Here is a 22,138-nt window from a genome sequence, read left to right as displayed (position 1 = left end):
CTCCGCCGGGTGGCTGCCCCATGCCAATGAGCCCTATCTGGGGCAATACCCGTTCCCATGTTGGGATGCCTCTGGCCACAGCTGCCCACCCGTCCTGGGCAAACTCGGACAGGTCAGGCAGTGCCAGGGTAGATGAGAACAAAGTCTGATGGAGGCAGCTGCTGTCTCAGTATGACAGCAATGGGGCCTGCGTGCCTTGCTTTCCTCCTCCAGGGACTTGTTCCCTAGGAAGCAGATTCCCGACTTTCTGTACATCCCCTTCCCTCTGCGCCGGGATGTTCCTCCTGGACTTGGACTCCTTTGATTACACCCTGGGAAACCACAACTAAGTGCATTAAAATTCAAACCAGGGGCTCCCACGTTGCTGTTTTGGGGCCTGATCCCGCAACCCGCTGAAATCAATGGGACGTATTCCACAGGCTCCTGTGGGTTTGGGGTCACAGGGGGCATGGGATGAGGGGCTGCCTAGAGGGAGAGCCTCTGTGATGGAGGAGGAGGGTGTGCAGAGAGAGGGAGGGGTCCCCACAAGTCCTTTCAGAGCCCAGATCAGCCAACCTGCTCTAGATGCCTACAAACAGGCTGGAAGGAGCCGGTTTTTATTGGTAAATGTCAGTAAAGTCGATGTCACAGTACACCCCACAGACTGACAGAAAATATTTCCATTGGTAATAATCGAAGTTTACAGACAGGCAAAGCAGGAGAAGTGCTGCTTGAGAATGCCTTAGGGTCTGATTGAAGGCTACACACGTTGTATCTCTCGGCATGCCATGTTGAGAGTTTGTGTTTTAACACTTACAAAGCTTTAACTGTCCCTGTCGTTGGGTAATTACGGTCTGCTCACACCCCTCATTTCCCGCAAGCGTGAAAATGTAAATCAATCAACATTTTAAAATGCTTTAAAAGAAACATTGGGATGATCACAAATAAAAATGGCATTCTGCCAAGCGCCCCTCTGATCACCTCCCTACCTCCTGGCGCACTGGGGAGGGAGCTAACGTTTGTGAAGCGCTTTGAGATCCTCAGGTGTGAGAGCGATAGAAGAGCAGTTGCTAAACTCGCCCGCTCCGCTGTAGGCCGCTCGCTCCAGTTGGGAGGAGTCAGGCCGGGCGTGGGGAACTCCAAGCTCCTGAGCAGGTGAGCTGGGCTCAGAGCTGGCTTGAAACTCGCAGGTTCGCCCAAGGGGACTGTGCTCCTGGCCCGCACCTGAACTGAAGTCAGGTACTTAGCCTGCCAAAGCTCTTCCTGAAACCAATCCCCACTGGCTGTCTCTCTCCCTGACCCACCTCCATGGGAAAGCATCTGTGCAGAGGTAACACAGAGGTGTCCGCGCAGTGTGCAGAGGCGGTCAAAAAAGCAAACCGGATGTTAGGGATCATTAAAAAGGGGATAGAGAATAAGACTGAGAATATATTATTGCCCTTATATAAATCCATGGTACGCCCACATCTCGAATACTGCATACAGATGTGGTCTCCTCATCTCAAAAAAGATATACTGGCCTAGAAAAGGTTCGGAAAAGGGCAACTAAAATGATTAAGGGTTTGGAACGGGTCCCATATGAGGAGAGATTAAAGAGGCTAGGACTCTTCAAATTGGAAAAGAGGAGACTAAGGGGGGATACGACAGAGGTCTATAAAATCATGAGTGATGTGGAGAAAGTGGATAAGGAAAAGTTATTTACTTATTCCCATAATACAAGAACTAGAGGTCACCAAATGAAATTAATAGGCAGCAGGTTTAAAACAAATAAAAGGAAGTTCTTATTCACACAGCACACTTGTGGAACTCCTTGCCTGAGGAGGTTGTGAAGGCTAGGACTATAACAGCGTTTAAAAGAGAACTGGATAAATTCATGGTGGTTAAGTCCATTAATGGCTATTACCCAGGATGGGTAAGCAATGGTGTCCCTAGCCTCTGTCTGTCAGATGGTGGAGATGGATGGCAGGAGAGAGATCACTTGATCATTGCCCGTTGGTCCACTCCCTCTGGGGCACCTGGCATTGGCCACTGTCGATAGACAGGATACTGGGCTGGATGGACCTTTGGTCTGACCCGGTACAGCCGTTCTTATGTTCTAACACTGGAGTCTGGGTGTAAAAAGATGTGCAAGGAGCTGGTCCAATCTCACTCCATAGATACCGGGCCTGATTCTCCCGTCCTCCACCACGTGCGGATCTCCCACGGTGAAAAGCGAGTGCGGGACACTGCCATTCTGACCAGCTCGCCCTTCGCAGGGACAGGAGGTGCAAGGCCAGGGAGGATCAGGCTGTCAAATTGCCATGAGTAATCTCCCCCCCCCCCACTCCACCCCGTGCAATGATTCGGGGCCTGGACTTGCAGCCCGGTGGGGAAAGCCCGCGCTGTCTGGGCGACCCGGCAGCAGCCGGACCGTAGGGAGGCTCAGGAACAGGCAACAAATAAATCAGGCTTTGTTTATTCTGGTGCTGGGCTTGTTGTGAGTTCATTGAAAAGCGTTCGGCCTTAAATCACAGCCTAATCAATCACCATCCACTTAGGGATGCAAGCAAAGGGGAACCGTTGGCTCAAAGAATTCAAGTTGGCTCAGTGGCTCTCCATCTCCATGGCGCACAACCTGCCAGCAGCCTCCACCTTCCCCTCCCACCCCCACACTGGAGTAGGGCAGTGCACAGGCAGGAGTGGCCCTGGGCAAGGGGCAAAGAACCCTGGCTCGGCAGGCTCCTCGTTTGCATTGTTTCCCACCAGATCCCCCCTCCGAAGGAAGACGGCCAGGGCTAGCCTCTCAATAAATCTCTCCTCCCCAGCACCACATGCCTGCTCCAGCCACCTGGAGGCTTTCTGTCGTCCGCCAGCCGCTGCCTTTCCACTCCCAGCTGTGGTGGCTTCATCGTGCACTTACTCCGAGGACAGGTCTGCACTACAGACTTGCATCGGTGCAGCTGCAGCGCGTCTGGGGGAAGCACTCTAAGCCGACAGGAGAGCATACAACCCACCTCGGCGAGAGGCGGAAGCGAGGTCGGCAGGAGAAGCTCTCCCCGTCTACACAGGCGGCTACGGCTGGAATAACTGCATCGCTCAGGGGTGTGGCTATTTCACCCTGCTGAGCGAGGAGCAATACCGAAGTGTGTCGTGTAGACCTAGCTAATTACTGATCCATATCGACTGGGCCTCCTTTCGGGGCTACCCAACGCCGTCCAGGCTAACTGTTGGCAAACACTTCCTCAGCCTTGCTAAACAGGGATTCCTCCTTAGGCAGGGTTCAGCCTTAACGGGACCAGCCCCTGGCTGCCTACTGAGGTGTTCTCACTAGGGTGGTGCTGCCCTGGACTCACTTCTCCTGCAGTTATAACTCATCACCCCGATAAGAGATCATGTCCGGAGGCCAGGCCTACACTACAGTAAATCCACTTCCCTGAGCGACGCAGGTCTCCCGACCTAGCCCCCCGTGTAGACAGCCCCAGGGCTTCTCACGCTGACATAGCTCCCGTCGCTCAGGGAGATGGATTAGGTACTCCAAGGGAGAAGCTCTCCTGTCCGCGTAGTAGCGTCTACACTAAAACTCTACAGTTGCAGCACTGTACGTGAAGACAAGCCCTCAGTGCACGTAACTAATTCGGAATAGAACTTATTCTGGAATAAGAGTGGTGGTGTATGGATGTCAAGGGCCAAAAAAAAAAAGGTTAAAGGTTTAAAACTCTTTTACTGTCTAACATTGAAACAATATTACCGAGATTGGGGGTTTCCGCAGAACCCTGGTTTGCTTGGTTGCCTGGCAAACGCGTCGTTAAATCTCCTTTTCACCTTTCATTCAAGCAAAGAAGGAGAAACAGTTCAACCTTTGAAATGTAAAGGCGTCAATCCGGCTTTCACTTTAACCCCATGCCGTGCGCCCGTCCCGTTTGCTTTCCGAGGCAAACCCCCTTGCTGGATGGTCGCGCAGATGGTGACAAAAGAGAAGAAGTTCGTTGAACTGGGTTGGAGCTGTGATGGTTCTTGTTCTTGTTGAAGTCGGATCCTATTTCCTCCTAGGTGGTGGTTGGGATTCGGCTGGAACTGGTGGGGGTGCCAATGCCATCTGGGTCCCTCTCTCTGGCCTGGTCTGGTCAGGACATCTCTCGGGATTAGGATGATGAAGGCCAAGGGTCTCCAAAGACAGTGGGGGTGGCACCCAGGATGGTAGCTTCCATCAGTTCTTATTTCCCCTCCAAAGTCTCTTTCTTTAAGGAGCCAAAGAGGGAGTGAGGGGTGGAATAGCCCCTCCCCGCCTTATTTTGTCCACCGATAAGGCCTCGTTTCCGAGAGACCAATTTTGGTTCATTAATTTCCAGACCCACGTGTTCTTCTTTACTAAGCAGGATCTCAACACAGTCCTGGGGTCCTATCCGCAGCTGTTTGGTCTGGACTCGTTCAGTTCTTCAGCCTGGTTTGCTCGCACCTGTTTATAACGTTCTTCGCTAACAATAACGTGACCTGCTGTTCCCGGTGGATTCCCAAGCAGGCAAGAAGTTTATAGGCCCCATTGTCACAACAGCACCCACACATGTCGTTAATCAGGGATCGTTAATGCACCTCACAATCAAACCCTGCCTTATTCCGGATTGACTGTCACGTGTGGACATTCTGTAAAGTGCTTTGGGATCCTTAGGGGAGAGACGCTCTCTGGCGCTTCCATTACAGTAGCCCCATCTCTGCTCCGAATGTGCGACTATCTAACTTGCCCCCCTCCCCTTTGTCTTTAACCCTCCCGCTCTTGTCTCTCCCCAAATCCAGACCCTGGATGGCGGCCCATTGAAAATGCACGGCAGCCCCCTTCCAAGCGCCCAGCCCTTTTGAACTAAAAGGATTTTCTCAGAGGCTTGAGTTCAAATGTATGAACGTTATTTATTTATCATCCCATTATGTATTATTCATTTATTTAAAAATGGATGGCAGCTGCGCGCCCGCTGTTTAATCACCAGTCTGGGGAGACAGGGACAGGGAGAGACGGTGGCTTAGTCCGCTGATAACCTGGCACCATTATGTGCCGCCGGGGGCCTGGCGCTTGCTGGACATTTTGCATGAACGAGCAAAAATAAATAAATAAATAGCCCCACCCCACCCCCGCTGTCAGCCCCGGAAGTGGAGTGAGTGGCTGGAAGAGTGGGGTTGGCCCTGGGTCTGGCCGCAGGGCGGGCCCCCGGGGAGCCCGTCTCAGGCTGATGTTACGGAGGAAGGAGGGGGCGGTGCTCAGGGCACTAGACTCAGACTTGGGGGTTCAAGCCCATGCTCTGCGTGACCTTGGGCAAGTCTCTTGGTCTCTGAGCCTCACTCCCCGTCTGTACAAGGGAGGGGAACGGCTCTGCCCTGCCTCACGGGGTGCTGGGAGGCGCTTGGACTCTGGTAATTGGGGCTGTACAAACCCCTAGGACAGAGAAATGAATATTGCCTCTGGCTAGGACTCCTGGGTTCATTAACCCCTCTTCCTTCACATCCCTGCTCACTTCTCCCGCCATGGCTACAAGACATTCGCCAGCTAACGGTGACCAAGTGGCAAGGGAAAGAGCGACCGGTGGTTCAGGCAGGAGGGACACTTGGGCTCAGGTTCCAGCTCTACCACAGACCCCCCCCCCGGGTGACCTCGTGCGGGGTATTTAATCTCTCCGGGCCTCCCTTCCCCATCTGTAAAATGCTTCCTTTGTCTGTCTGTACGTGCAGCTCCTAGCACAACCAGCCGCTCTTGGGTGGGGTCTCTAGGTGCCATCACAACACAAAAGTAAATACAGATAGTGACAAGGGAGAAAGTGGATATTTTTTTTAACTAAAAAAACAGCCTTCGTTGTCTGTTTTATCCCTTGGTCCTTCCCTCCATCTGTACAACGCTGTTCTGTGCCCCAGTTTCCCTATCTGTGAAAGGAGGGCGGTGACGTTCACTCTCCTTTGTAACATGCACTTAGATCTGCGCAAGCCCTAGGCATTCGTATCCCTTGGAAAGAGTTCTGGGGGCCAGGATCCCACCCCCATGGTCAGCTGTGTGGGGGTGGACCTGAGAAAGGCAGTTGTGTAACATGTATGATCAGACTGGGCTACAGACAAACACCCAGAGCCTCCGCCAGAAACGGGGGGGGGGCAAATAATTTATGCTGAAACCTTCCAAAGTGGCCACTGACTGTGGGCACCCCGACTTCTGGCGGCCAGACCCCAAGATCCCTGGGCCTCAGATTCAAGAGCAAACGAGCCCTTGCTTATTCCCAAGCGACTCTTGAGTTGGGGGCCCTCAGCACCGCTGAAAGTTGGAGATCCAAAAAAAAAAAAAAAGTCTTCCAACATGCCTGGCTGCTGAGAATGTAGCCTGTCCCTTCCGTGCCTCAGTTTCCCCAGCTTTCAAGTGGGGGTTGCTCTGGGGGAGGGAGCCTGCAGGCAAGGTTGCATTTTGCCTCCCTGGTGTTTCACCTGCCTGGCTTAATTAACATGCAAAGGACGATGAGTTTTCAAATGAAAGGCCCCAACGAGTAACGATCTATTTCTTCCCCCAAACCTCACATTCCTCCTGGAGCCAAATGGAAGCCATCTGCCCCCCCCCCCCCCTCCCCCCCTCCTCCCACCCTCTGCCTTGCCTTGGACTTGCTCTAATTGAGACAAACGCAGCCCCTGCCTCCCTCATCTCCCCCTGGCGCTTCCCCCAGGGAGCACATTGTCTGCTCCAGCCCGGTTGATGTAATCCCCGAGCCTGAACAATACTTCCCCACCCCGCTCCCAGTGAAAGGGCATTAGCCGCCCAATGAGATAATGACTCTGCCGGCCGCCCTAATCACCTTCCAGTCCAGTGTGTGGATGCACTTTCTGCCGCTCGTCTCGGAGCCCAGCCCGCCCCGCTGCTCCGCACCGACGCCAGGGACAGTTCAGACCCTGCAACTGCTCAGCGCCATCCCTACTGCCTCTCGCTCCCTTTTTCCTTGGGCGCCTACAAGAGGTCGGATCCCCCCCGTGACACTAGGTGGAGGGGGCGTGAAGCACAGCCAGATCTCGAGCGTAGGGGTTGATCCACCAGTGTTACCCCGGGTGGAATGCCACGGAGTTACACTGGTGCAAATGCAGGACCATAGTGGTTTACACACCCGCTCTGGCCTGGGCTCTCGTGTTCGATGATTGGCAAGTGGAAGCACCAGAACCCCCTGGGAAAGGACTCTGGGGGGAGGTTTCCCTTCACAGCGTGCTGAGTGCGGAGCTTCCCGGCATCATTGGTGACTCTTTGGTTGGGATTTCGCTGAAAAAAAAAAAAAAAAAAACTTGGATCTGGGTCTTTCCCGGAGCCGCTTCAACCCAAGCTGCCCCGGTAATGCTCCGATTCCTTGGGACTGGCCTTGCCCCGGGAACTCTGGACTAATCAAAGCCATACAGAGACGTGGCCGAGCTGGGAAGAGGATCTCCTTCGGTAACTGGGCCTGTGGACTGTCCGTTGCAATGCACATGGGGGGGAAGGGGTGTGAGCTGGGACGCGAAGGGGAATTGTCGGAAGGGTTGAGACTGAAGTCCTGAGCCAGGCCAAGTAAGCAGCACCGGACAAGGCAAAAAAGCCCCTTTCTCCTTGTGCGGTTCTGCACCTCGGTCCTGACCTGTAGCCCTCGGCAGTTCCAGTGCTGGTCTCTCCGCACACGGCTCTGCGGTCAGCCCGCAGTCCCTACCCACATCTCCAGCTCTGCCCGCTCTGGGGTGCACGTCCCCAGCTCCGCTGGTGCCTTTCAGTCCTGACCTGCAGCCCCTCGCCTCTAGCCCAGTTCCCAGGGCCTGGCACCTTGTTTACTCCTGGTCAGAAAGAGGTTGTCACCTTCTGGTGGTTGGCTGAAAATGGCTTTTAGGCCACACTGAAACTCTGGGGAGAAAATTTCCATTTTTTTCATAAAAACAAACGAACAGGTTTTCATAAAAACTGAGCATCTTTCGGAGGTTTATTGGGAGGTTGGCTTGGTTTCTTTTGACAACTGAGATTACAAAAAATAACCAATGTTCCGTTTGTACCTAATCCGCCAACCAAACACTGCCGACGGCAATTTTTGGTAGTTTTCATTTTCCGCTGAAATTTTTCACCGAAGGGAAACCACATTCTTTTGGCCAGCTCTGACCCCCTCTGATGAAACAGCATCTGAAATCCTGCTGGGAACCGGCTCTAGGACGCGCTGCTTGGTTACGTAGGGAGAGCGGATATTTTAGTGAGAGGTGTGTGGGAACGTAGCTCTCCATCCAGAAAGAGGCAGGGCCTGTTAGACCTTTGAAGAAGTTTTGCCTGTCTGTCTGTGTGATATCCACCTCCTGGAATAGCTACACGCAGCCCTGGCAGAGCGACTGCCGCTGCTCCCAGTGGAGGGCAATGCACCGTCATCAAATCCTGGGAGGAAAGGGCAGGCCCTGCGTCTGTGTGCAGCTCGGCGGAAAAACACCCCTCGGCTACTGAGAGGCACGTGGCGTGCCCTGCTGGGCTCAGCTGCCAACGGTTGATTTGGAGGAGCTGGCACTACCAGTTTCTGATCATGAGACAGCCCTGCTCCTCCCCCCAGCAGCCAGCCAAGCACTGCTGGGAAACTGAGGCCCATTGCCCACTGTTGGGCACCTCGTGCAAAGGGAGCGTGAACTGGATTCCCCCTCTCACTAACTTTGCACAAGTGCCAGTTGGGCCCAGAGTGAAGGATTCTGGGTATCCTGATGCTCCAGATGTTCTCTGAGCAAGAGTCAGGGGAGCTGTTGTCATCAGTCCATGCCCTGAGCAGGAGCAAATGGGGACGCGGGAGGCTGGTTCGGCTTGTCCTTCTGTGGGGCCTGACGCCATGAGAAGCTGAATCAGGCAGGAGTGGATGTGGCGCCAGATCGGGCCCTTATCTTGTCCCCTTGAATCAGAGAGAGCCCCAGATTCCCAGGCTGCTGTGTGGGCAGTGAGTGAGAGGGGGCTGCTCGGCCAAGAACCCTGGGCCCAGCGGAAGTATCTCCACCCCCTTCTGATCGATGAGCTAATCACTTCCTATTTGCCAGGAGCTCAGGGCTCATCTCCAGCCACACCTGACGTGCTACGAGCCGAAGGATAGAAGCTAAGGAGACACCACCCCCACCACTGCCCAATCTGGAAAACTGGATCCAACGGGCTGTGCGCTCAGCTGGGAAAACGTACAATGTTAGCGAAGCCCTGATCCTGCCATGTCACAAGAAGCCGGGGGAACCTGCTCTCAGATGCTGTCAGGAGTCTCCTCACTGGCACACTGGTTCCTAGACTGGGGGGCCAGGGCAGACCACAAGCCCATCTAGTTTAAGCTCCTGCAGACACAGGTCCCGAGATCCCTGTGCGGAACCCGCTAACCAGGAGCTGAGTCCAGCACGTCGGTTAGAAGGAAGCAGCCACACTAGATTTAAAGCGCCCAGTGACGGAGAACCCACCACATCCTTAGCAGCCAACGACCATCCTAATGATTAGAGAGCCTTCGCCCTAACTTAAGAACAGGGTCACCTGGGTCATCAGCCGGTTTTTAAGCCCACAACATGGGCCCTGCAGATTCGCAGCACCGTTGGCTGCCCCCGGAGCTGCAGGAGGCGCTGAGGCCTAGGTAGGCCTTTCTTCTCCAATGTTCGGGTCGGGCCCGTCTTCTGCTCCAGCTGGGAAACCTCGGCTGCAAAGCCGACACAGCCCTTCAGGACAAGCACCTCAAAGTCCAGCTCGGAAAGGCATCCGAAAGCTTGCCTGGATCCTTTGGGATCTTCCCTGCCTTGTTGCTGTGCTAAGCTGGGACGCCTGTGTCGAGTGGGCACAGAAAGCTACCAGGGGAGTGGAGAATTTTGGTAGCATTTTATGTGCACTTCACACAGGGGGGGTAAGTGATGGCTCAAAAGGCCCAGCTCCCCTCTGCCCTGCACCTCCTGGAGTCATTCAGGCTCGTGCAAGGTGGGTAGAACACACGGCCCAAATCACAACAGGGACATTTCACACCCGCGTTGCACTGATGTAAGTGACTCCACCGGGGAGAGGCAATGGGGGGCCGTGGGAAATCGGGGCCGAGAGCTTCCTGGCAAGAGGTTGGCAATTCTGCACGTGGAATTACAGAGGCGGCTGTGCCGGGAGCCCTGGCCAGCTCGCGTCCCTGGTGTGCCAGGCCTGGAACAAGCCCATCAAAGGGCGTACAGTAGTTCTCACCGTGAGCGTCGGTCCTGCGAGAGAAGTCTGGGGGCCTGGGAGGTGAGTAGACTGAGGCAACCCCCCCATGTCCGCTTCAGGAGCAGGACAGCCACTGCTGAGACACCCAGCTCTGGAATTTCCCTGGCTAACTTTTCAAAAGAGAAGCGACGCCCAGCTGGCCCTGGGAACAGCGTCTCGCTGGCAAGCCCCAGGCCCTGGCGAAGGGAGGATCGAGGCAGCAAGCCAGGCTCCTGCTTCGTTTAACGGGCTGATGCTTTCAGAGAAGTGCTGGGGAAGGGGGAATAAAAGGAGCCCAGCTACGGATGTCTAAATTAATGCCTGTTTCCCATTAATCCTGCTGTTTGTGGCTCTCGCTAGGACTGTCAGGGAGGGGTGTTTTACCCGCCTTTCCCCACAGGCTGGACGGTGTTACAATCAGAGCAATGTTAATCCCCTGTCAGTCTCTCAGCTCAGATGAGGTTCTCAAAGGAAGACAGCAGCAGACCCGGGAAGAGAAGAAAGCAGGCCGGAGCAGAAGCGCTAACGACCCATCCTCTCAGCTCCTCACCGCTGAGGTGGGCCGCGGCTCTGGGCACGCTTTGGGGCCGTGGGCAGTTCATTGGAGCTTGTTCCGGCGTTTCCTGGAAACACGGAGGTGAATACACACCCAGGGCCGTTCGCCTCCAGGACAGACACGCTGCCGGTAGCCGTGTCCAGGCCCTGCACCGTTCACGCCAGTGCAGAGCGCACGGGAAGGGCAGTGAAATCGGAACGCTAGCGCTGCCCTCCCCACCACCACCTTTGCGCTGGCGCAGCCGACTAGGCGAGGAGCACGGCAATGCGCTCTCCTGCCCTCAGCATGTCTCTTGGCTATGCAGGATGGTCTCTTCTGGCCTGAACATTTGCCCCGGGTTGGCAGGGGGGCTGGGAATGGCTGCTGGGGGATGTGGACGGAGGGGAACGGGAGTTCAGATGGGTCTGTCCCTATGGCGCCTTGTCATTTACAAAGGGGAGGGGAAGCGTTCCCAAAGCGGAGTTTCCCTCTGCAGCGCTTTGAATATTTATAGCTGGGTTTGGGGCCTTAGAAGGCCAGAGCTGAGGGGGGCAGTGTGGGGACCCGGCCCCTCCCTCTCTCTTTCTTGCCTGATCTCTCCTGACAGACAAACACCGTTTTTCTCCTAAACAAAGTCCTTGTCCAGCCAAGCACACAATGCACTGCCATTATCCAATGGGGGACGGAAAGGAGGGGGGTGGGCCGGCTGCCCGCTGACAATGCACACAAGTGGCGAGCAGAGAAGCCCCTATTGTGTCTGACCAGGAAGGGCTGAAGCCCATGTCTAGGCCCCAGTGAATGGGACCATTGTGTCTGAGTCCTCCATCTTCTCAGCACCCACCTTCCCTCCTCCCCCTCTGCTCCAGCCTGCGCTGGCCACCCTCGGCAGCCTGTCCAGGACGGTACCAACACATGGCAGCCAAAATTGCCTTCTTTAGGCCCATATGAGTCCATTGCAGCCTGGTTTTTTCCAGCCTTCTAGCAAGAGGAAGGAGCAAAACCTTTCCTGTTAGAGGGAACATAGTGAAGGGTCATGGCAGTTCCAACATGTATTGTTCTAAACTCAGCACTGTCAGGCAGGCTGGCCTTCTTGGTACCTGTGGCAGATGCTATTGGCCAGGGGAAGCAGGAGGGGATGGGTTAGGATATCGGTTAAATCAAGAGGGATGATATTAGCAGGAGTGTTGTAAGCGAGACACAAGCAGTAATTCTTCCGCTGTACTCCGCGCTGATTAGGCCTCAACTGGAGTATTGTGTCCAGTTCTGGGCACCACACTTCAGGAAGGATGTGGACAAATTGGAGAAAGTCCAGAGAAGAGCAACAAAAATGATTAAAGGTCTAGAAAACATGAGCTGTGAGGGCAGATTGAAAAAACTGGGTTTGTTTAGTCCGAAAAAGAGAAGATTGAGGGGGGACATGGTAACAGTTTTCAAACAGATAAAAGGTTGTTACAAGGAGGAGGGAGAAAAATTGTTTTCTTTAGCCTCTGAGGATAGGACAAGACGCAATGGTCTTAAATTGCAGCAACGGCGGTTTAGGTTGGACATTAGGAAAATATTTCTGTCAGAGTGGTTAGGCACTGGAATAAATTGCCAAGGGAGGTTGTGGAATCTTCCTCACTGGAGATTTTTAAGAGCAGGTTGGACAAACACCTGTCAGGGATGGTCTAGATAATACTTAGTCCTGCCTTGAATGCAGGTGACTGACTAGAAGACCTCTTGAGGTCCCTTCCCATCCTATGAGTCTGTGATATACTCTAGGAACTAAGCAGGGGGATCGGGCCCCTCTGACTCATGGGTTCTAGGCCCAGCACCGAACGGGAGCAATCACTTCCCCTCTGTGTGTCTCAGCTTCTCCCTCTGTCAAATGAGGACGGTTATACTGACCTGGGGAGGGCGTCAGGCTTAGAGACTGGCTTTGTAAAGTGCATTGAGATCCTCAGGGGAAAGAAACTAGAGCAGCGGTTCTCAAACTTTTGCACTGGGGACCCCTTTCACAGAGAGAGCCTCTGAGTGCGCCCCCCCCTTATAAATGAAAAACACTTTTTAATATATTTAACACCATTATAAATGCTGGAAGCAAAGCGGGGTTCAGGGTAGAGGCTGACAGCTCACGGCCCCCCATGTAAGAACCATGCGACCCCCCCCAGGGGTCCCGACCCCCAGTTTGAGAACCCCTGAGCTAGAGAAAAGCAAATCATTTGGCCGAGATCTTAAAAAGTGCCTCGTCCCAGCATTTTAACAGTCCTTGGGCATTGCTCTGTGCAGTTCCCACGTTCAGCTCTTACGCCGGGGGAACTCCCTTGATGTCATTGGAGTTACACCCTTGGTTTGACCCAATGTAAATGAGATCCGAATCAGGCCCACCAGCTCCTTTCTGCTCCATTCCAGCCCCTACTTTTGCTGCGGGTTAAGGAGCAGGGAATGTCTGCTTGGGCTCTTTGATCTCTGGGGAGCTCATGTTTTATTCTCTCTCGTCTTCCCCCACTCCCATTTACATAAAAGGAGTGAATGGGGGAGGAGGGGGCAGTCCACCGCAGGCCGGTAGACCCAGAACTTTGGGGTGCATCCCCCCGTTCACTGGCTGATTGTGCTGCAGAGTAAATAGGGGGATTCCAGAGACCTCCTCGGAAGCAAATGCCGACTGAGTCCCAAGGACAGCAGCCTCTGATTTTGCTGGGGTAGAAGTGGGGGAAACCTGTAAGTTGCAGAAGTTAGAAAGAGGAATCCGTTTGCAATCTGGAAGTGTAACCTCAAGCCCAGCGGCCCCCCAGTGCTGGAGCCTGGCTAGAATCTCGTCTCTTTGCCAAAACAAGCCTTTGAAGTCTGCCCAATCCATTTTTCATTTGCTTTGCTTTTACCTGCTGATCTCTGTGGCTGAAGCTTGCGAAGTCAGGGTTCCTGCGAGGCACCTGGCGCCCTGAGTCACTCGGAGAGACGCAAACTCAGGGCTGGGAACCAAGAAATTCTGAGCTGCAAATCTGGGCTCTTACCTTGGGCAAGAGTCACTTCCCCTCTGCGTGCCTCAGTTTTCCTATCTGTGAAATGGGAGTGGGGATGTTTATTTACCCATTTGAGCTGGGTTGTGAAGATTACTTAGTTAACGTCTGTAGACGCATGGATGCTAGGGTGATGGTCGCCTTTATGAGGACACAGAAAGCGATACCTACCTGAACTCTCCCTTCTCTTAGGGAATAATCGAGCTGTGGGGAATCTGCACTTCCCTTCTGCAGCTACAGCGCAGACAGAACACGTCCTCTAATCTTTGATACCTTAAGGGCCACATTTGGACTGCTTTCTCCCTCAGTCTGACCTCTTCTCCCAACCCCCTTCCTGGCTATGGCCTCTGCCCCCTGGATACAGCTTGGCTGGCTTCTGCTAGGGTTTCAAATCCCAGTGGCTCTGGGGTGGAGATTTGAACTCATGGCCTCCATGTGCAGTACTATCAATGACTTGTTTGCAGAGGTTTCCAGCTGGGATGGACAATGCAGGAGTTGTGCTGTGGGTCTCTCCGTTGGGAGCGGAGTTGAGTCCAACAGCTGGTAGATGGTACCAGGCTGGGTGTGTCCAGATCTCTTACTGTGGGCCAAATTCAGGCCTGCTGCAAGCGGGTGTAGCTCCATTGAAGTCAGTGTCGCTGCATCCAGATCTGAATTTGTCTTGGATCTCTTCCAAAACCATGCATCCTGGTGAAATGTTACAGCTCTGGACAGACAGCGCCTGGAGCATGTTCTCCATTTAGCCCTCTTAAGCCTGCATCTTGCTGGTAGGCTAGAAAATGTTAGCCCTCCAAGGGTTAAATGCACAGTTCCCCTCTTCACCTTCCTGTGAATGCCATGGGGAGGAGGCTAACCTCAATTCCGGGCTCTGGAAGGACAATCTGGGCATGTGAAATTATCTTCGGGTAAATAAAACAGGGGCTCATTTAACTGGAAGCCCTAAACTGCACGATTTCTGGGAAGGAGTCTCAGCATGAGAAACTGCCATTTGAGCTTCCCCGGTCTCTGACATCACTGCCACAGAGCGACACTCGTGGAGAATTTCCCAGAGAACTCTTCTCAAAATCCAGCCTCTGCCTGCCTCTTGAAATGAGCAGGCCAAACGGAAGCCCTGTTCCAAAGTCTCTCTCTGTCAATAAGTACAGCAGACGTGGAAAAAGCCCCCATCCATAACGGAAGCCCTAAGGTGGAACTCTCTCATCTCAGGTCTTGTTTCCAGGCAGGGAGTGTTATAATGTAACACACAACCCCCCACACTATCTATATAAAGACCAGCGGCATTGTACCTTAGAGGAGATGATGTATGCTCATGGTCAGATATCACCCTACAAGCAGTTTGGGATTTAGCAAAACAATTAAAGCCACACATTTAATAGGGTGGGTAACCAAAGTATGATCCATTGATCTGAGAAAAGGAACATCTGATATCTGACTCCTCATCCATTTTGCTTTTCAAGAAAGGGTCTATGCTTGTCCAATAATTCCCCTATTGCCATGATTTCCCCACATTCCACTCACCTGGCTGCTCGTTGTATAACTTTTAGGTGGCAAAGTACGCTGCAGGCATTTTTGTTGATTCTGCCAAGGCCTAACCCAGAGAACCGGATGGGGTTCATTGCAAAGCTTGGATGACTCTTTTAATTTTTCCGAAACTAGAGACCAGGGTTGGAGTTTGGCTGCCCGAGGCTTGTGGGAGCAGGGGAAAATCTGCAAAACATCTTGTTCTGATGGGCAAAATCAGAGTCTGCAGTATCAAGATGGCACTTCTGTAGCTTAGCTGCCTCCCATGGGGGGTAGGAGACCTTGCAAGGAATACAGGACTAGGTGAGAGGCAGAGCTGTTATCTAGTGGATCCAACACTGGGCTAGGAGTCAGGACACTTGGGTTCTCTTCTTGACTCTGCCACTGGCCTGCTTTGCAACCTGAGGCAAGTCACTTCACCTCCCCCCACAAGACCAGGAGCGTATGTCAATCCCATTGTCCTGGCCAAATTCCGCTTCTAAGATTTGCATGTAGTTTCAACTGGATACAGTATTCTTTACTTCCTGACCTAAGGTATTATCTAGGATTGCCCCATGATGTTAAACACGTCACTTCTGGAAGGTGACTGCTTTTCAGGGGTGGGTGAATTGAGGCGTGGATACCTTTTGCTAGGACTGAAAAGCCCTTTGGGATCATTTTGGAGATGAGGTGCTAGGTAAATGCCATATATCCATTGTGACAGACAAGGGGGGCCAGTTAATATCTTTTGTTGGACCAGCGTCTGTTGGGGGAAGGTACAAGCCTTGGAGCTACGCAGAGCTCGTCTTCGGGTCAGATTTATTGTGGTGTTTGGAGATGGGCTTGTGGGTAAGATACTGGACTTCAGTGTTCAGCCGTGCCGCAGACTCCCTGTGTGACCGGGGGTGAGTCATTTACTGGGTCTGTGCCTCAGGAGATCAGGACTCATTGTCTGTCCCGTCTCTTCACACTTCAGGGCAGGGACTTTGTTTGTACAGAGCCCAGCACAATGGGGCTGTAATCTGGATAATGTCCAGAGACCTAGCTCACTTCTCACTTTCTACCAGGACATTGTTTAACCATCTCTTTGTTTGTTTGTTTTTCTTTAGCCTTTTGCAGAAGAGGAAGAAAACCAAACCACGGCCACCTCCAATGGCTGCAGTTCTGCACCAGTCCCAGCCAGGGAAGAGGGATGGAAAGAAGCATGCCTAGTTCAGGGGGGAAATAAAGAACATTGGAACACGCAGGCTTTGAACTTAGCATAGCCGAGAGGGTTCTGTTCTCTCAGCTGGAATGTGACCTACAACACGGCACGTAAGAACGGCCTAGATGCGTGTGTGCCTGCAACGCACGGTCAAGATGCAAACTTTCCACAGGCATCGATGGGGACAGGAGAAAACAAACTCAAACTGGCCCAGGATCTGCATAGAGACAGCGAGGACTCGACAGAGACAGGTTACACCTCCCCAGGCCTAGCGTGGGCTGGACTTTTCCTGCCTATGAGGAATTGCCTGGTCAGGAAGAGATTAATGTCATTGTCTTCTACGTGCAATGCTTTGAGTGGCTCTCGTTGACTGGCTGGCTTGGCTGTATAACTCCAAGGCAAGGATGAAAGTCTGGGGGATCCAGGGAGGGAAGGAGCTACCTTACTGCCCACATGGACGCTAGAGGCCCCTGGCTGTCTTGCAGAAGGTAAGCCTCAGCTTTTCTTGCATTGTTACTGACCTACCCCACGCACATGCTCACACCTGCCTCTAGATGAGTCCCTTCCACTGATCCCTAAACCCCCAGGAATTGCCCAGACACATAGAGCCAGTGGCTACAGCCCAAACACCTCGTGGTTCCTGGTGATTTTTAGGAAGGTGGGTTTCTGAAGCAGGGAAAAGGGCAGACAAGACAGAGCCCTGAGCATCAGCAGTCTCCTGGGGTGAAGGGCTGAGGAGAGCAGGAGAAGACCTGGGAGGGGGATGGAAGTGCAAAGCAATGGATGATGATCAGAGGAAACTCTTGGATGGTTAATGGAAGTGAGGAATCCCTGTCAAACACCTGCGACTCTCTGGGGACTCTGTCCAGTGGCTCAACTTCTCTTGCGTCGGGGGGCATTTGGCTCTGGGAGCTTGGCTTTCAGGCCCCTCTCTGCCACAGAATGACAGCAAACCAGCAGAAGGGGCAGGAGTTTAGCCTATGGAGACTGGAGTTGGACCTGGATGGGGGAGCGGGATTCTGGGAGTCCCAGCCATGAATGTCAATGGGAATTAAGGGATCTAGGCCTTGTGACGGCCTTCTGCCTAGGGATGAATGTCACCTGGGATAACTCATTATTATTATTATTATTATTTATTATTATTTGTGTTATCATGGTGCCTACAAGCCCTAGTCCTGGACCAGGATCCCATGGTGCCAGGCGCTTTACGAATACCCGAATAAAAAGACCGTCCCTGTCCCCAAAAACGCTCAATCTAAATACAAACCAAGCAACAACAGACGGAGACAGACTGACGGGGGAGTACAAGGAAACAATGAGACAGTGTTGGTCAGGGTGACAGGCAGACGTCTTTGTCTGCAGCCTGACCGTTGCCAATTTTTTTTCGGCATCATGACAAAGGAGAGTCCTGAAGGAGGAGGATGAGTAGGGCTGGCTGGAAACAAGAATTCCAATTTGTGAAAAATGTCAAGATTTTGAGAGTTCTTGTTGTGATTGGAACAAAAATTAGCCCTTTCAGAGCCAGAGAATCTCCCACCCCACACCAGCCAATAGCTTGATGGTCAGAGCAGTCGTCTCATCGGGGACGTGGGAGACTCAGGTTCAAGTCCCGACTCCCACATCCCAGGTGAGCGTCCCAGGCTATAGACTCGGTCTCTCCTGTTTTCATTTTATACAAATAGTTCAATATTCTTTGGGCCAGAGAGAGAGAAATTCCATCCTGAACCCAACAAAATTTGCATCAAAACCGATATGTTTCTGCAAAAAGTTTTGGTTTTGACAAATTGGCATTTTCTGATGAAAAATAAATGTGTCAAAAAACTCCTGACCAGCTCTGGCAATACTTTCCAAGGAGTCCAGGGGAATTAGGTGTCTGATCCTGTTGAATTTCAAAGGAAGTTGGGTCCCTCTATTGCTTAGTATCCTTCAGAAACCCCAGCCTGAAATAATAACGAGGGGGTGGTCCTTTTCCATCCTCCTGGGCTTAAGGGATGCCTGCTGCACCCCCTAGCCCTCCCATTGGGCACAAATGAAGGCCAAAATTTTCAGATGCATTCAGCCTCTGTTTAGAGATCAGAGCATGCCATAGCAAAACAAACCAACTCTACAAGGCAGTTTTTGGTGACTGGGAAATTTTTGTGTTTTAATGAGAAAACAGAAATTTTCAATCAAAACAGACATTTCCATTGAGTCTTAATGCCCCTTTCCCAGGGAAAAACTTCTTAGTGGGACGTTACCAACCACTGCTCCTGAACTCTTCCGAAAATCTAGCTGCAAATGTCTCCGAGCGCTTTTTGCAGCTGAGCTCTTGGGAAGGTCCAGCCCCAGTTGTGGGTGCGGAGCCTTGGCAAATCTGACCCTGTGAAAAATTCAACCCCATGTAAACAACTCAGTCCACAGAGGAAGTTTCCGGAGGAGGTGAACTCTTAAACTCCCCCTGCCCTAATGAGTCCATTTCCCCTTGCTCACAGTGTCCTCATTTCTCTGCTGTGAAGTCACTTTCCATTGATCCTGGCTGCCTAAGAAACAAACAAAGCCCTAAATATATATATAAAGGAACATTTCTTCCTTGAGGCATTTAGCTCCTGATCCTTTACTACCACACAGGCTGCCAGTGCTCTCCATCCGAATTCACAGACCCCTCCTTCCTATCCTGCACAAACCTCCTTTCATTTGTTTTCCATGGAGGAGGCAGTCAGTTTACCAGCTGAGTGACGTCCGATTCCGTCCCACACCCCAGGTTGGTCTTGGTTTTTGGCTTGATGTTTTTAATTTCCTAGCTGTTTGCTTCACACTGGCAAGGGGGGAATGGAACATGTTCTTTGAACAACAACAGATCCCTGTGAGTTAGTCAAGAGAAAAACTACACACCCTGGGGTCTTAAACGCTCTGACTTTTCACATGACAGTGGAGCTGTCCAAAGCATTCGAAAAAGAAGTTTCACCTTTCCTTGTGTGTCTCTAAACACAGAACCCCCGTTTGCAGGATTCGCAGGCGCTGTTATGTCACCCTTCATCAACCCCACGGTAACAAGGATATATTTTTTTCTTCTCCCGCTGTGCAACTGCATGTGAGCTCCGTGCTGACTGGAGAGCCAGAGAGGCTGAAGGTCCATGTACAGCATGCCGTCTCCCGTGCCACACAGCATGGGCAATGTGGCAAGCTTCCCCAGTACCTGACCTCACACCAATGTGCTTCCCCCTCAGCTAGGAGCTCACCTCTGCCCCACCTTGGTCTCTGTTGCCCAGTCGATCCTTGGCCGCTCTGCTGAGGCGGCTGCTAAGAGAATGGTGGATATTTGTCCATTTTGACCTGACTTGCGTTATGGAGGCATCTCAGCTGCCATCAGCTAACAGTGGCTATTTTCAAGCCTCCTTGACCTGGGACCTAATTTTCAGAAGCGGCTGAGCACCCACAGCTCCAGCTGAAGGCTGTGATATCTGTAGGTGCTCGTCTTCTCTGAAAATCAGGCCCCTAGAGCGGAAATCTGGATCTTATGAGGCAGAGGAGTGCATCCCTGAGGCCCAGTCGCCATTGTTAGCCGCCATCTTTAAACATGACTGTCGCTTGGCCTGATTTCTACTCTGAAGGTGTTTGCTCAGTGTGGGTGAGGGACGTCACCGCCCTGTGCCTTGGCCAACCCAGCTCTGGATTGAGGCTAATGCTGTCCTACCTGTGTGGCTTGTTCAACTGACCGTGAAGTGGTTGGGTGTTCTTGGCTGACCGGGGTCTAGACAAGGGCAAAGGACTGGCACCCGTCCCAGTCTTTGACATCTTTGTTTATTAGCCTTTCGCTAGGCTCCTGATCGCTGCCAGTCTCGCAGGAGCTGCGGGCTCTGAGCGGAGTGTTTTCTAATGGGGTGGCCATTTTGTCTTGTTGAATTGTCTCCTGTGACGTTTCTTTGGGAGCCGGCGGGGGCGGGAGGCTACCAGATTGCCTCTCCCTTCTGGAGCGCTGGCAACCACTTTCGGGAACAAAAGACCTCTTCCTTTTCTAGGTTTAATCCCTGGACTCGGAGCTGAAAAACACATCCTTCTTCACTGAGCTAACGAGCCTGACCATAGGCCCAGCGTTAACGATTCTCTTTGAAATCACTGCCTGCTCCATCCCAGCTTTCCTTTCCAGATTACCCAGAGTCGCAGCGCCTGCTTCCAAAAGATGGCAAAGTGTTCTCAATTCTTGTCTGAGCCCCCAGGGTCAGATTCCCGAGGGATTCTGTTTGAAGAGCTCATCTGAGCCCTGCCAGTGCAGAGCGGTGAATGGGATGCCCATTGGGGGTGTGTGTGGAAGGGATGGAGGAGGTACTGAGCCCCTGCCCTCAAAATGAGAGTGATTGGGGAGGGGGGAAATCTCCTCCCAGAAAAAAGGCTTCTGCCCTGTTTAGTAGAAAGGTCCTTCCTAGTCATCATTCCACCCAGAGAAGAGAGCTTCCTCCGCCATTAAGATAGTGGTGGAGATTAAGAGTTGAAGCTAAAGCCAGTGAGGCCAATAGGAGTCTTTCCATTTACTTCAGTAGACTTTAGATGAGGCCTTAGGGTCTAGATTGTCAGAATAGATCATCCTGATGCCCAAGCCTTCATGGAGGAAGGAAATTAATTCTTCCTTGGAACCTACCTTGACCATCACTTTGCCAGGAACAGGGTCTGTTCCAGGAGACCCTTCATGCACATGTATCTGTATCCACAAGAGTTTGTGGGGTAGGGATGAGTTCAGTGCCTAGTGGGAACAAAAAGAGGAGATTGTCTGGGATGGTATCTGCTCTTAGGCAGATTTTAAAGCTGGAAGAGGGACCACTGTGATAATCCAGTCTGTAAAACTCCAGCCACTTTGCACAGTGTGTTAACCCAGCAGTTAATACCTGTTCTGAAGGGGAGAGCAAATGAACTAGACCATCATGAGCAAATGGATCCTACTGGCTGGAAGTGCCTGGGCGCTGGTGGAAGGTGACCCTAATGTTATGCAAAATATTCACCAAGAAGTTGGAAATTTTTCACATTTCATGACACTGGTCTGATCTTCTGGGAAACCTGAGAGATTATGCAGGTTTTCACTTCAAGGCAGGCTGTTTGGTGGTTGTTTCCCAGTACTGATTCTGAGGTTAACGGTTGCCATTTGGTTCAGCTGAAGATCAGTTTCTGGGATATCAGGCAAAACCCCGCTTGTATCAGAGGCTGCAAACAGCATTGGCTCAGCTTGCCTTGAATTTTCCCTAAGCCAGTAATGTCAGTGGGGAAATTGTGAACACACAGAGCTGAGCCCCCGGCTGGCACAAGTCAGCGTCACTCCCCTGAAGTCAGTGGCAGTCGGCGGAGTGGCGTCGGTTCACAGCAGCTGGGGGCTGGCTCGAGATGTCTGAGTGTGCTTCCAGTGCGTCATGAGGCGCTCCCCCAGCTCTTATAAAAAGATGAAATAACTCCCCCCCACCCCCTGCTAATTCTGGAGCCCAGAGCTTCTCCCAGGGAAATGAACCACAGAACTCCACTCAGCATCGGCGGGAGCAGGACGCGGCCTGTCCAGAGGGAGCGTCTGTGTTTCCAGCTCCCGGACACCACTGGTCACCTGCTGCTCCTGAAGGCTGGCCCTTAGGGAGGAGTCCTCCCAAGAGCATCAGTTATTCGGGAAGGGAGTGTCGCTCTCTTGAGACTGAGAGGTGGCATCTCGCTGAAGTGCCACGCTACCACACCCAGTGCCCAGGTGCTCACAGGCCCAGACAGGGCCCGTGTGGGTAGCCGACCAGTCCAACAGGTGCGGGCCGCTCTCACAAAGACCT

The 22,138-nt window shown here is 52.6% G+C and overlaps 1 long non-coding RNA gene across 6 annotated transcripts in view; it reads left to right on the top strand.

The window, feature by feature from the left end:
* LOC117868908 overlaps nucleotides 1-22,138 on the top strand; it is a 121,382-nt gene that overhangs the window by 54,648 nt on the left and 44,596 nt on the right. For 5 of the 6 annotated variants that reach the window (XR_004643731.1, XR_004643733.1, XR_004643732.1 and 2 more), the window contains exon 2: nucleotides 16,273-16,855. This is a non-coding gene — a long non-coding RNA (uncharacterized LOC117868908). The remainder of the gene's footprint in view (nucleotides 1-16,272; nucleotides 16,856-22,138) is intronic. The other variant, XR_004643735.1, reaches the window with a different exon arrangement.

Source organism: Trachemys scripta, chromosome 22 (genome assembly GCF_013100865.1).
Source record: "Trachemys scripta elegans isolate TJP31775 chromosome 22, CAS_Tse_1.0, whole genome shotgun sequence".
NCBI lineage: Eukaryota > Metazoa > Chordata > Testudines > Emydidae > Trachemys > Trachemys scripta.
The sequence above is the reverse complement of the archived record's forward strand: the minus strand, read 5'-3'. Positions and strand labels throughout refer to the sequence as shown.